Source organism: Haemaphysalis longicornis, unplaced genomic scaffold, assembly GCF_048455015.1.
Source record: "Haemaphysalis longicornis isolate Haplotype H1 unplaced genomic scaffold, Haemaphysalis longicornis Haplotype H1 scaffold_13, whole genome shotgun sequence".
In the NCBI taxonomy this organism is placed as follows: Eukaryota; Metazoa; Arthropoda; class Arachnida; order Ixodida; family Ixodidae; genus Haemaphysalis; species Haemaphysalis longicornis.
In genome coordinates, this window is record NW_027526233.1 from 86,993,219 (window position 1) to 87,007,164 (window position 13,946).

Below are 13,946 nucleotides of genomic sequence, written 5' to 3' on the forward strand. Positions count from 1 at the left end.
CCTTCCTGAGCTGTGGGAGAACCTGACGACCAGCGCCAGCTTGGATGCACAGCAACTCCTGGTGTCCAGGGCTGAGACAGCAAGGTCGTCCCATGGTCTCCTGGACTGAGGAGCCACTCCCACATCACCTGGCTCACAATGAAGTTTTTCCTCCTCCTCCTCCTCCTCAATTCAGGACCAGGGCCCGGAGTCTCCGCCAGGGTATGCGTCGAGGCTTGCAGGTGAGGCCCCTCTGTCGTACGGCTTGCACTCTGCTGTAGTTCTACAACCAGGTGGATGAAATCTTGCAGGCTGAGGTGAGGATTTCAGCTTGGGAGGGGTCAGCAAGGCCATCTGTGACATATACGCCTCGAGCTTCGCGATCGCTGCGCCGCCTGCCGCCGCTTCTCCGCGGCGTTGACGGGATTGGCGCTGCGCAGCTGATAGGGGCTCGTGCAGTGTTTTGGTTCTGTTTCGCTTCTTTTCGCCTTTCCGCGCCCTAAAAAAAACTTGTTATGGTGACGTCTATAGGGAAGAAGTACGTTTAGGTCACTTAAAAAGCAGCTGCGTCTTCAAAGAGTACGCGATCGCCTGCAAGAGCTACCCGGGGATGCGGTTCTGCGCGCTTCGTCGCCGCTCTTCCTGGCGTCGGCGTCGGCAGCAACATATCACCCATGTCACCTCCTAAACATCAGGCACAAATTAATTCTACTGTCACCTCGTTTAGACCTGATACTGGCACAATGAGAGGTTGGCTTCATTTTGCAACGTGGACAACGAATGCGGGTTCGTTTCGAGTAATGACTTTGCCTTCTGCTATTTCTCTATTACGATGGTGCTATATGCTTAAATTTGTGAACAGACGTGTTATTATGTACGCTGTAAATCGGGTGGCTGAGGCCCCTGTCAGGCTACGTCCGCCTTTAGTCTCAGCTTCCCCTTGGTTTTGCCAAGGAAATAAAAATCAAATACTCAAATATATATACGTCGCAGAAAAATATGTTTCGGGGATGCGATTACCCAATCGCGGACTATGCTTTTTATGCCTTTTCTAAGAATATAAACCATGCGAAAATGTTAAGTATATTCCAAGCCTGTGCGTCGTTAAATATGTGCCCACACACGCCATATAGCAAGAACCAAGGCAAGTTAATGAAACCACGGAAAAATAAATCCTGTGCAAGTGCGGAATTAAGAAACATAATAGCTCTAACGGAAATGAAAACAAAAAAACAGTGCAGCTTCTGACATGGTAAAGACGTTCGTCGAAACTTAAGCCAGTTAGGGTACAATAGGCCAACTATACGCGAAATGCACTGCTATTTCGCGAGACATCGGTGGGGGGGGGGGGGGAGAGGGGGACGCTGTGTACAAATGCGGAGCATCATAAAGCAATGAACGATTTCGTAATCACACACACAAATATCGCGTTCACTTTCCTTTTGTTTTTCTTCTTCAACAAAGAGCTGATCGTACCGCGGACGCATTTTTGGAAGTATGCAGGGTAGGCGGTTCAACAAGCGATGAAAGGGGTCATTGGAAGAGTGGTATGTTGATAAGGCCCTTCGATTTAAGTTTCTGCTTGATTCTGCACGCTCCCTGGGCCATATATGACGATATTTCGAAGAAGCATTTAGTAGCGGACGCGGATTATATTCTAAGCCCGTCTCCGCGCTGCTCGCAGAGGATATATGTAGCAGATGAATGTTTGCGGGCGCTCACCGCACGACAAGACGACTCTGTCGTGTGCTGATCCCCGAGTATAATTATGCATTTTCCATCGTACTTTTGTTGAATATTCCCGAAATTAACACACACTGGCTTGTAAATGGTGGTGATCAATAACTGAGGTATAATATTGGCAAACGTAACTGGCGTGCTGTCAGGTATAAGGGCTCCGCTGATTATGTAAGCGCACAAAACCGATTTAAATCGCAGTGTATAGCCGGAGCATGAACATATCAGGAACCTGTGGTTACGGGGACACGGCTAGTAAATTCAGGTCAGTGTAACTACAATCGGCTACATCATACGCCGGTTCCGCGACCCTGGCCTGTGACACACACCTGGCGCTTATACAGACCGAATATGCCACGCTAAGATCGCGTCAGAAACATTTACACTCTCAAACACACCCAATTTGCGAACAGAGTGACTGCTCCACATAAACATAGATTTCAGACGACCGCAAACGATAAATCTCAGTCGTGAACGTGCCGCAAAAGCAGCGGCGGCAATGGGGAGCAGGGCGCGGACTCCCGCGGCTGCTTTCGAAACGGGCCGCTAGGGGGATTTCAGTGGCGCCCCTACAGGCCGCGCTCGAGGCGTATTGCCTAGCTGCAAGAGACAGCCACGGGAGGCCGCAGTCTACGAGCAGGCGGAGCTTCTCATAGATGCAGACCTTGATGTCCCCTCCGCGGCCTTGGTACCGGCTCCGCATCTCCGTGTAGCGGGCGTCATAGGTGCCCAAGAAGTTACCAAACGCTGTGATCAACGCCCCGCTCCAGATAGCCCAGATCAAATGCGTGTGTCCCTCGTACATATGCCACGACGCCCGGGCAGCGTCGCGCAAGCGTTTTACAGCGAATAGCCACTATATGTGCTCAGGCCACGCACGGCAGCAGGCAAGGCTGTCAATTAGCTCTACCCAGCGACCAGCGTCTCCCTAAAATCCACGAAACGACGGTACGTCGTTTCGTGGATTTTAGGGAGACGCTGGTCGTTTCGTTTCGTGGAAAATTGTATTGAAAGCAAGCATCGTGGGAAAAAAAAAAAACAGTGGGCCATGGCACACACCCCTCACACATGTGGGCAACAACGTGCATTATATTAAGCGTTTTCTCCTCTTTCTTTGTCCACCTTAAGAGGTTAAGACGTGACCATATTAGGCATTCGGTTATGCTCAGTGAGACACGTTTCTGGACAAGGTGATTTATGTCGGTATATGAAAAGGCTGCGTCTGCTACAACCCGGGGCTTCCGAGCCGATTCCCCCCGAACTGGCTGCTGCGCCCCACGGAAGTGACGTACGTCAACAAAAAAATTGCGTAATTGCATTACATTGCAATTACTTCAATAGTATTGCATATATTTTTGGCAGTGACACACTAATATTACAGTATCAAGATTTATTTTTAGCCTGAGTTTATTGACTTTTAATATGACGTCACCTAGTCACCGTGACGTCATGAACATGCTTTGTAGATGTTTGCATTATATTTTTCTCTGCGAAACTAGAGTTTGGTATTGTTTTTGACACTCGCGTAGAAGAAGTTGTGTAAACAAAGCACTTTTTATAGATTTACCACGGGTTTTACGGATGACCTACGGACGAGCGGCATGGAGAAGAGGCCGAATTCCATCGAAGAACGAATTTTGGCCCCGTATTGGCATACGTACGGGTAGAGTTCACTCTAGTACGGGCTTGTCTGTTCCGAGTTTGTTCCGTTGGCCTATTTCAAATATTCCGGCTTCGCGCGGTGCCGAGGCAAGCAAGAATGTTACGAGCGTCGGCGTTGTGTGGAGTCGCTCACGAGTGGTGCGGTGCTGCGCTGTGTTTTCGTTTCATATGAGGTTCAGCTCCAAGCCTGTGTCACCGCGCTTGTACAGGGTGTTGCAACGATAACTGGAACACTTTAAAAATTTTTCCTGAGCGATCCGCCGCTCTGTTCGCGCTCAAACTTCACACAAAGGTCGCATTTTGTGGTCTATTTTGTTTGACACCGGGAACAACAACGGTACTTACCTGTTTATTCTGAAAATAAATAAAAACGATTTTCGCCTATGGGAAAATGGCCGCTGATTTGAACGTGCGAGCCAGCGAAAGTTGATTTTGGAACGACGGAACCACCTGCAGAGTGAAACGCACGTTTGGGATTCACGTACGGAGCCAAATGGTGCAGCAGACGATCAGAAAATGCACCTACAAATGAGCTAACAGACGATCAGAAAACCCGGTTTTCGGGCTCGCACGTCCAAATCGCCGCCATTTTCCCATAGGCGAAAATCGTTTTTATTTATTTTCAGAATAAACAGGTAAGTGCCGTTGTTTTTCCCGGTGTCAAACAAAATAGACCACAAAATGCGACCTTTGTGTGAAGTTTGAGCGTGAACAGAGCGGCGGATCGCTAAGGAAAATTTTTTAAAGTGTTCCAGTTATCGTTGCAACACCCTGTATCTTCTGCAGTAATTCACAGTCTTCAAAGTCCGATGACTATTCGTGGCAACAACGCGAAGTGCTGGTTAGCGCTTGCGCAGAGCGCAATGTTTTCATATCAAATACGTACGTATCAGAACCAAATGTTGCCCCAAAATGTGCAGTAAAGTACGAAGCACCGTGTTGCTTTCAGAACGTGACCGATGTGTGTGGTGCGTCATAGTTTTCCAGAGGTTTGTTTGTGTGAAGCTGCTGGCGCCGCAGTCATCGATGCTATCATCACAGTCATTGTTATACACGGTGTTGTGTCGGTATCACAATGCGAGGCAAATATTTTGATACTGCTCCGTACTCGACTTGCAAGTGTCCAGATTCGTGTCGCTGCAGGAGTGTATACGTGAATAATCTAGAGCCCCATCAGCTAGCAATGGTGCGTCGCAGTGACAGCGAGTTTTCGTTCGTTCGCTTCAACTTGCCGTAATCCCTGTCGTTACAAGCGTGGCCAAAAAATGCGCCGGATATCTGTCGTGAGTTACCGTGCATGCATTTTCCGTGTGTGTTGTGTTCGTGTGCTCCAAAATTTACGATGTCGCCAAACGTACGTGATCGTGCCCATTTATGACAGGCTAGGTGATGCGTCAGTGGCTTCAGCAATAACATGCTACGTGCTGTGTTGAACTGTTATATCTACATTCTAAGCATACCATCTAGGTGACTCTGCGTAGTTGTTTCTATTTGCTCTAACCTCAGATGCCTTGTTCATCTTTTTTGCAGGGTATTTTTATTTACGTGTGGACGCAGCATATTAGCACTAAATCAACCTTACACACTTACCTGTACATGCCATAACCCTCTGTGTAATCACGTGTGCATGTGCTACTGTTACCCTGCAGTATTTCGTCAGCTACTGTGCATGCTAGCAAAGATTGTTTGCATGTCGTTCTGAACCATTGCTAATAGCCTGAATTTTCTTTAGTATTACTAGCATACCTTTTTCTTTCTTACCTGCTGGCTTCGTCTTGCTTTTAAAAGGAATGAATGATTTAACGCGTATGTAGGACAAACTTGTAAAAAACAATACACGGGATATACCTGCTAAATTTCTTAATGGCACAAAGCACGTACTCGGATCGCACAGGCTAAAAGTATGTCTGACGTGCTCCACACTCTTCGTCTGCTCTTCAACGCAGTCATGCTTGATTTTTACCCAACCGGCAAAGCCACTTCTGCTCACTGACGAGCCAGGGTCACTGTCACGCCCACTTCACAACACATGGTGAAAGCAGTCTTGTGATTTTTACCCAACAAACCAAAACACTTCCACTCACTCACTAGCCGTGAAGAGTCACTGTTAATAATTAATCGTTACTAATAATTTCAAAAATTCAGATGTGACTGTAGCGACGGTGAAGGCTGTAGTGAAAGTCCGGGGTGGGCGACTTTGACGGCGCTTGTGGGTTTCAGTGCATTTGGACTAAGAACGGCTCTCACGGGGTGGAAGCCCTAACATCCTTCTGCTCGCAAATCCATAAAATATTTCTCTGTCTCGTTGTTTAGTGCAATGCAAAGTTGAGGCCATTGAAAAGCACCATCAGAGAAACGTGAGAAAGCGTTGCTTTTGCCTCCGTGGAATGAACCAAGGTGGACCCGCTAGGTATATCTGCATCTAAGCATACATTGGGTGCTACTGCGCAGCCGACTGGTACCCGTTGGCAAACCTGCTTCCCACACAACAACACAAACAGATGCCTGTTGCTTGCGGCCTGTGCGCATTTTGTTTGTCTGCGTGGAATGGAATGGCTGTGCCAGCAGGAAATAATTCATGAAGCACTGCAGGGCAGTGCAGCAGTCGCCAGAAAAAATTTCCATTGGCAGACTCGCATACTCGAATGGCAACTGGCAGGCTCCATGGTTCAACACAGTGGTAATTCCAGTGTGCCACCAATGCAACAAGTCTCTCCATAGTATCAGGAGATTCGAATATAGGTTAACAAGGGCGGTGTGACAACTGTCGCCGTGCTGAAAAATGCCACAACAGGGCTGTATTGTGCACAGATTTTTGTTGCCACTCCCATCCCACCTAGTTGTGCCAGCTTCCAAGTTTACCCCGTATCATTTCAAATTAACTGACGTTTGCTGGTGTTTGATTGATAGATGCAAGCACCAGTAAAGTGTGTCTGTCATCTTTAGCACTAAAATCATGTTCTCAAGGGGAAACCGAGTTTAACGAGGTTGCGGACATGAAAGCTGGCAGTGCTCATGGGGGTCGTAGCAGAAAAGTTGCAGCATGGCGTCGTGCTGTTTTTGCTATGTTGATGTTATAAAGCGCATGGTATTTATATGGGTCATACGTTTCAAACAAGGCACTAGCTGGAAGTCGTTGCTGTCCCTTCCCTTTGTTACACTTTGTAGTCGTGCTCTTTGTTTGAAAAAATTATTAGAAACTAGCTAGTGTAATTACAATTATAGAACTAATTTTCTGTGAAAGAAATGCTGCCTTGTGCCGGCTAAAGGATATACACTGTTTTGGCTACACACATCATAAGACAAGATAGCAATGCAATACTCTACAGAGCCCGTGCACAAGCTGCTGCCTTGCATTGGTCTGACCCACAGAATTGACAGGAACAGCTCCCCAGGACTGATCCCGAGCAATGGTTCTGGCTCGCTCATGCCCCTCAACTTCACAGAAGTCAATGAAACCTTGTTACACAGGCTGCGGCTTAAAGTAGCATTGACCTGAAAGTATCTGCACACAATCGGACGCGAGGACAGCCCAGACTGCCTTCTGTGTAAGGCTGTACAGAGATAATTGATCATTTGCATAGTTTTTGACCAAGGTATACTAGTGGGTGAAAAGACCTTACCCTCTGTCTGAACGAAAGATTTTTGGCACGTGGGCTGACACGAAGAAGCAAGATGAGCTGTCAAATCGCTGCTTGTCCTGTCAGGACTCTTGGGTCTATGTGGAGAAATTTCACAAACTGCGGAACTTCTTTTTATGGTCGGTAAATAAGTTATGCGAATTATGCAGTGATTAGTCTGTTTCTGCGCCCCATACATGCTTTAAGTGTACAAAGTTCATTGGTTGATTTCACTGTCATTTCTCATACCCTCAGTATTCAGTACCTTCCTTGCCCCAGTGGGATTTAAGTAGCAGGCCCAAGTTCAGTTTCTCAGGCTGGCCTCTTCTCCTTTCAAAAATCTTTTACTATCTCTACCTCTCTCTTGCCAGCATGCCAGGTGCTTGTAACGGTTTACTACAATTCGCAACGGTCACCATACGATAAAAATTTCTTATGACTACTTTCATTGCTCAAGTTCACTGCACTCAGTGTACTAGGGTGTTTGGCGCACAATAGTAATTATGACTGCAGACAGCCTACAGTTCTTAAAGCCCACATCGAAATCCTGCCACGGACTCGTTCTTGCCTTCACTTCGATAAGGCTGTCACAAATGGGTTGATCTGCCGAACATGCTGGAAGGGATGTTTTTCTACACTCTGAATTAATGTTTGATCATTGTGCATACATTAAATACATTAAAGCATTTTCGCTCGTTCTTCCTTTTTATCTCTTGACATTCAGTGCAACCAATGGGCTGGTAAAAGCTGTGGCTTGTCATGTGTTTCCAGTTCATAATGGTGCATTCTGCTTGTTGCCAAAGCCAACTGCAGAAAAGTTCTTCAGCCATAATGCAGTGCTGGCGATGGTCTTTTGTGGGCTATAAAAGCAAAATGTACTGGTTGTTGGTCAAATAAAGTGAGCCAATTTTAAATGTTTCTTCCCAATGCCGGATGTGTTTCCTTGGAGGTTGTGTGTTTGCTTAGTCATTTGGGAACAATTGAGCATGTATGGCTCATGTGCTGGCCATGAGACTAATCAGCCTTTGAAGGTTCATGGGGCAGGTACAACTTATACAGCTGGTGAGCGAAGGGATATAACTATTACATTTCCGATTTTCTTGCAACGTGTCACTAGCATACAACAATTAGGATTTATAATTTAGCTGCAGTTCTTTTTTACGACAATACTGCTATTGGGCCCATTATAAAATTAATAATAATTACGACCAGCCGCCATACGTTGCTGGCCGTAATGTGTGCGGCGTAATCAGAAAACATCATGTCATAGTTACTCCCGCCGTTTACCCCGCACGTGTGCACGCGTTTTGCGATGAGCGTGCGGCATCAACCTGGCTTGCCCGTGGTGCTCGGAAAAATACCAGGAAAACAGTCACGTACGTCTGCGCCACAAGGATGAGCACAAGACACCTCGCAGACGCCGAGCTCGCGAAGCGCGGTTCTACCGCGTGCCGACGCATTTCAATTTAGGAGGAATGGGAAAGCCTGCGGACAAAGCAATCCGGGCCAGCCAGTCATGCATGCGGAAGATGGATATGACGATAATTTTAGGGACCTTATATGACGATGACTACTACTGCCACAGTGAGACGCGACGACGGAACACGTGACGTAAATAAACAAATTTCGCAATACGTGGTGGTGTGTCATTCAGTGCTTCAGGAGGATCTAAAAAGAAATCCTCCAGCTCGCCTTGCGTCACTTAGTGCAAGTTTCGCCAGTTTTAAAGATGAAGGTGTAACATCAAACGTGAAAACTGACATGGACTGGTGTACTTGAACTCATTTCGCCAGAGCAGCAGCCAAAACCTCTCACTACGGCGCTAAACCGGCACCTTGGCAGAATGGAACCTTGCTGCCACGTGCTGCCAGCTGCAGGTGCACGTGGCAGCACGTATACGCGTAAACGGATGCGCACACACAGCTCTGACTGCTGGGGAACTTCAGCGTGATGAGCATCCAGTCTGCTTGTCAGAAATCGAAGGCATGTATGCTTCTTTCTTTTTGGACAACAAACGTCACATGGTTGGCCGGTTCTTCACCACTTGCAGTGGTAGGCTGTTGGACAGCTGCTGCTATGACCAGAAGCAACATGCGCACTACTTACATGACGTTTGTATGTGCAACAACGCTTTTATCAATTTGGTGTTGACAGGAGCTGTGGGCACAGTTTATGTGGAAGACTATATCGGCGCTACATTTGCTGCCCTTACCAGCGTGTGGTACAGCGCTGTGCTATCGCTATTTATTAGTTACCAGCACAATTTTTACAACGGTGTGTGAAGTTGGTGAAATGAAGTACAGTGTATCTCCTGGATTGGTCGGTGCTTCCTGCTTCGGCGTGATTCTTTCCAGGCCATCACTAACAAGGGTGACAAAGTTGTGCTTGTGCCAGAAGCCAAATTTTTTGACACTTATAATTGTGATCAATACTTGTAGCACTGCAGTGTACCTTGTAACTTTGGAAGCTCGGAAAAGTTGGTACAACATGACCATTGCAAATTTACAGAGTTGTAGGCACGACGAAAAGAGGCATATTAACACGCGTTTACTCCAAACATCTTTTTGTCACATCTAATATAATTCAGGCCTCTTTTGTCCCAGCTGTGCTGATTTCACTTCCAAAAACAAGGCACCTGCTGGTCTTTTATATGCACAGAAAGTATGGTGAGGTTTCAAAACATTTCAGGCTGCTGCGCCAAAACTATACGGACAAAAACGCTGGTGTTCAGCGGCACGTACTACAGTGCACCAGAGTGGAAGATCAAGTGCACTGGGCACCAGTAATCTAGGCCCAAGAGAACTCTTGTCAAATGAGGGCCTTTAAAGGTATTCCTTCCGCCTATTGTTCTCCCCACAAAAGCCACAGATTATATTATCTAAATGGGAGCGCAAGCAGCCTTCGTGCAACACTATTTAGACCTTTGCCGGCAGCCTCTTCAGCCAGTGCCCACGTTTGATGACACAGACCCATTTTTCCCCAGCAGATCAAACCTAATGGCGTGAAATGGCGCGCGCACACACCTTTCAAAATAAAAATAAAGAAAGAAGTGCGGTTACAAAAGCCGGCGAACGCAACGCAATCCTCCGTGCAACGCAATCCTCCGAATCAAGCTCCACTCGGAGTGGTTTTGCCTTGCCCGCAGGTGCGCCGTAGATAATACAACACCGAACGACAGGCGATGTACCGAGGAGGAGAGTTATCAGCCTGCGCTTACGGCGCGTACAAAAAGCGCGTGCTTTTCATCGAACACAATGAAAAGCACAGCCGACCTAAACACGAGTGCCGGCACGGCCGTGTACTTCGTACTAGTTTCGGCGATTAACAACGACGACCAAATCCAAGAAATAATAACAAAAAACAGGTGACGTCACTTCCGTGGGGCGCTCCAGCCAAGCCCGATCGGGCGAGGCTGGAGCACCCCGGGGGAAAAGATCCCCGGGGTGCAGCAGCCTTTGCCATATGACACGGAATGCCACATGACAGACGCAAACTCACAACTGCTTAATTTTACCGAAAAATCCCCCCTGAATATTCTTGCGCATCAACAGAAACGTATTTTAAATAATACGTAAAATATCAACTCGATACAGTTGAATAAATGTTTATTCCTCCTTCTTAGTATAAACAACGACTGTCAAAAAATGGTATTTATTTTATAAAAGGCACGGAAAGGACACGATCACACAGCGGCGCTTGCGGGTACGTGTGCAATACGCGTCCGGTAATGTATGGGCGCCAGCGCACGGGTCGTGTGCAGTGTAAATGCTTTTGTTTGTTTCTTCTTTCTATAAGGACACAGCGCAATTTTACAAGGGTGTGGAATTTGCACGCGTACGCAGGTCTTGTCGCTTCTTACCCGCTTCGCGTACTAAACTTTTATCCTTTAAATAATTACCACGCCACCTTCAAAAAACACCCTTCGACGTTCCCGAAACGGCAGACGACTGCACTCAACAATAAGAAAAGTGCAATGTGTGGAAGCAATGTTTATAACTCGATCGTTTCACACTCAAGCGATGACCAGGGCGAAGATGTTTCGTGGAATTAAACCAGCGCATTAACCCGCAACGGCCGCTGATTATTGCGTTTCTATGTCATTGCTTACTGCCAAACGAGCACACATATTGGTCGTTTTGTCGTGTGCAGCACGCGTCTTGCGCCGCACGCAACGTGAAAAAGCAGACGACGCGAGAGCGCCATCCACACTAGGAGCGGTTCGTCCCGCCGCCGCCAGGGGCCGACTGTGTTCGCGCTCGGGGCGAATAGGGCGCTTGGCATGCCGGGGCATGAGCGTGCAGTGTGATTGGAGGGCTTTCAATGGGTTAGTTTTTTCATGAAGCGAGCACATTTTATCTGCACTGCCTGGAAAGCACGATGTTTCCTGCATGTGAAGAGTTGGAGCAGCAATGTGAGCAACACAGACCAGTGACATCAGCATGCAGCTCAGCCGTTGGTAAGCCACACTTGTGTCGAATTTTGTCAAAGACACCACAGCAGCCGCATCACAACTATACGCCTCGAGTTTCGCGATCGCTGCGCCGCCTGCCGCGGCTTCTCCGCGGCGTTGACGGGATGTGCGCTGCGTGGCTGATAGGGGCTCGTGCAGTGTTTTGGTTCTGTTTCGCTTCTTTTCGCCTTCCCGCGCCGTAAAAAACACTTGTTATGGTGACGTCTATAAGCAAAGAGTACGCTTTGGTCACTTAAAAAGCAGCTGCGTCTTCGTAGAGCACTCGATCGCCTGCAAGAGCTATCCGGGGACGCGGTTCTGCGCGCATCGTCGCCGCTCTTCCAGGCGTCGGCGACGGTAGCAGCATATCACCCCTGTCACCTCCAAATACGTCAGGCACAAAATTGAATTCTACTGTCGCCTCGTTTAGACCTGATACTGACACAGTGAGAGGCTGGCTTCATCTTGCAGCGTGGACAACGAATGCGGCTTTGTTTCAAATATATACGTCGCAGAAAAATATGTTTCGGGGATGTGATTAGCCAATCCCGGACAATAACTTATGCATTTTATAAGAACATAAGCCATGCGAAAATGTTAAGTATATTTCTAGCCTGTACGTCGTTAAATATGTGCCCACACATGCCTTATAGCAAGAACCAAGGCAATCTAATATGAAACCACCAAAAAATACATGCTGTGCAAGTGCGGAAGAAAAATAATCGCTCTAACGGAAATGAAAAAAAAATACAGTGGAGCTTCTGACATGCTACAGACGTTCGTCAAAACTTAAGCCAGGTAGGGCTCACCAGACCAACTATACGCGAAATGCACCGCTATTTCGCGAGACATAGGTGGGGGGTAGGGGAGGAGGACGCTGTGTACAAATGCGGAGCGGAATCAAGCAAAGAATGTTTTGGTAATCCCACACGCAAATCTCGCGTTCACTGTCGTTTTGTTTTTCGTTTTCAACGAACACCTGATCATTCGGCGGGTGCATTTTTGGAAGTATACAGGTAGGCAGTTCGCAAGCGATGAAAGAGTGGGGTATGTGATACGGCCCTCTGATTTCAGTTTCTCCTTTATTCTGCAGGCTCCTAGTGCCATGTGACGATATTTCGAAGAAGCGTTTAGTCGCGGACGCCGATTATATTCTTAGCCACTCTGAGCGCTGGTCGCAGAGGATATATGTCGCAGACGAAAGTTTGCGGGCGCTCACCTCACGACAAGACGACTCTTAGCCGTGTGCTGATCCCCGAGTATAATTCTGCATTATCCGTCGTACTTACGTTGAATATTCCCGAAATTAACACACACTGGCTTGTAAATGGTGGTGACCAATATCTGAGGTATATTATTGGCAAAAGTAACTGCCGTGTTGTCAGGTATGAGTGTTTCACTGAATATGTAAGCGCACAAAACTGATTTACATCGTAATCGTATACTCGTAGCATGAACATCAGAGGAACCGGTGGTTATGGAGACACTGCTAGTAAATTCAGGGCAGTGTAACTACGATCAGGTCCATGCATATGCCGGTTCCGCGACGCTGGCCTGTGACACACACCTGGCGTTTATACAGACCGAATATACCACACTAAAATCGCGTCGGAAACATTTACACTCTCGTAAACACACCCCATTTGCAAACATAGTGACTGCTCCACATAAACATGGATTTCCAACGCCCGCAAACGCTAAATCTCAGTCGTGAACATGCCGCAAAAGCAGCGGCGACAGTGGGGAGCGGAACGGAGACTCCCGCGCCTGCTTTCGAAACGGGCCGCTAGGGGGATTTCAGTGGCGCCCCTACAGGCCGCGCTCGAGGCGTATAGGCAGGACGTTTCGGACGGTTTCACATGCCCGCATAAAAGGCTGCAAGTGGGCCGCATGAATCGTCAGCAAGTGCTCACAAGAACCATCCCACAGATTAAAGGCCAACTGCACTCAAATTTCCCCTCGGCCAAATTTACTTTCAACGTACAGTAAGTACCACCAAACCAACTGGCACGTGACTGGTAGCCCCATCAAATGCGTGGTTAATTAATTAGAAGCATTCAAAATAGCTCAGTCGCAGGCGACGATGCGCCTGTTGGCGGATTGCTAAACAGCCATGACGTGGAAGTGACATTGTGGCCGGCTGCGCTTATTGCTACGGGCGGCCAGGAGAACCGGTCGAGCTCCTAGGGCTGCGACGAGGGCAGAGTGTTGAGCGCAGGTTCACTCTGGCCGGCCGGACGCGTGCAGCCGCACGCTTGCCGATGGGTCGGCTGGAGCGTCACTTTAGCCTGGCCGAAATGGCCACGCTGTAGCAAAATCTCCTATTTTTTATGGTCGTTTGCGCCACAGATATGTGTATTCCAGCTGTCGCATTTTCTGTCTTGAGGTATTTTTAGGCAGACTATACGAAAATAACGTTTCAAGGAGGTTGAAATTTTGAGTGCGGTTGGCCTTTAAGCTATTAGCACTGTAAGATCTGCCACTGTCACACCATTTCC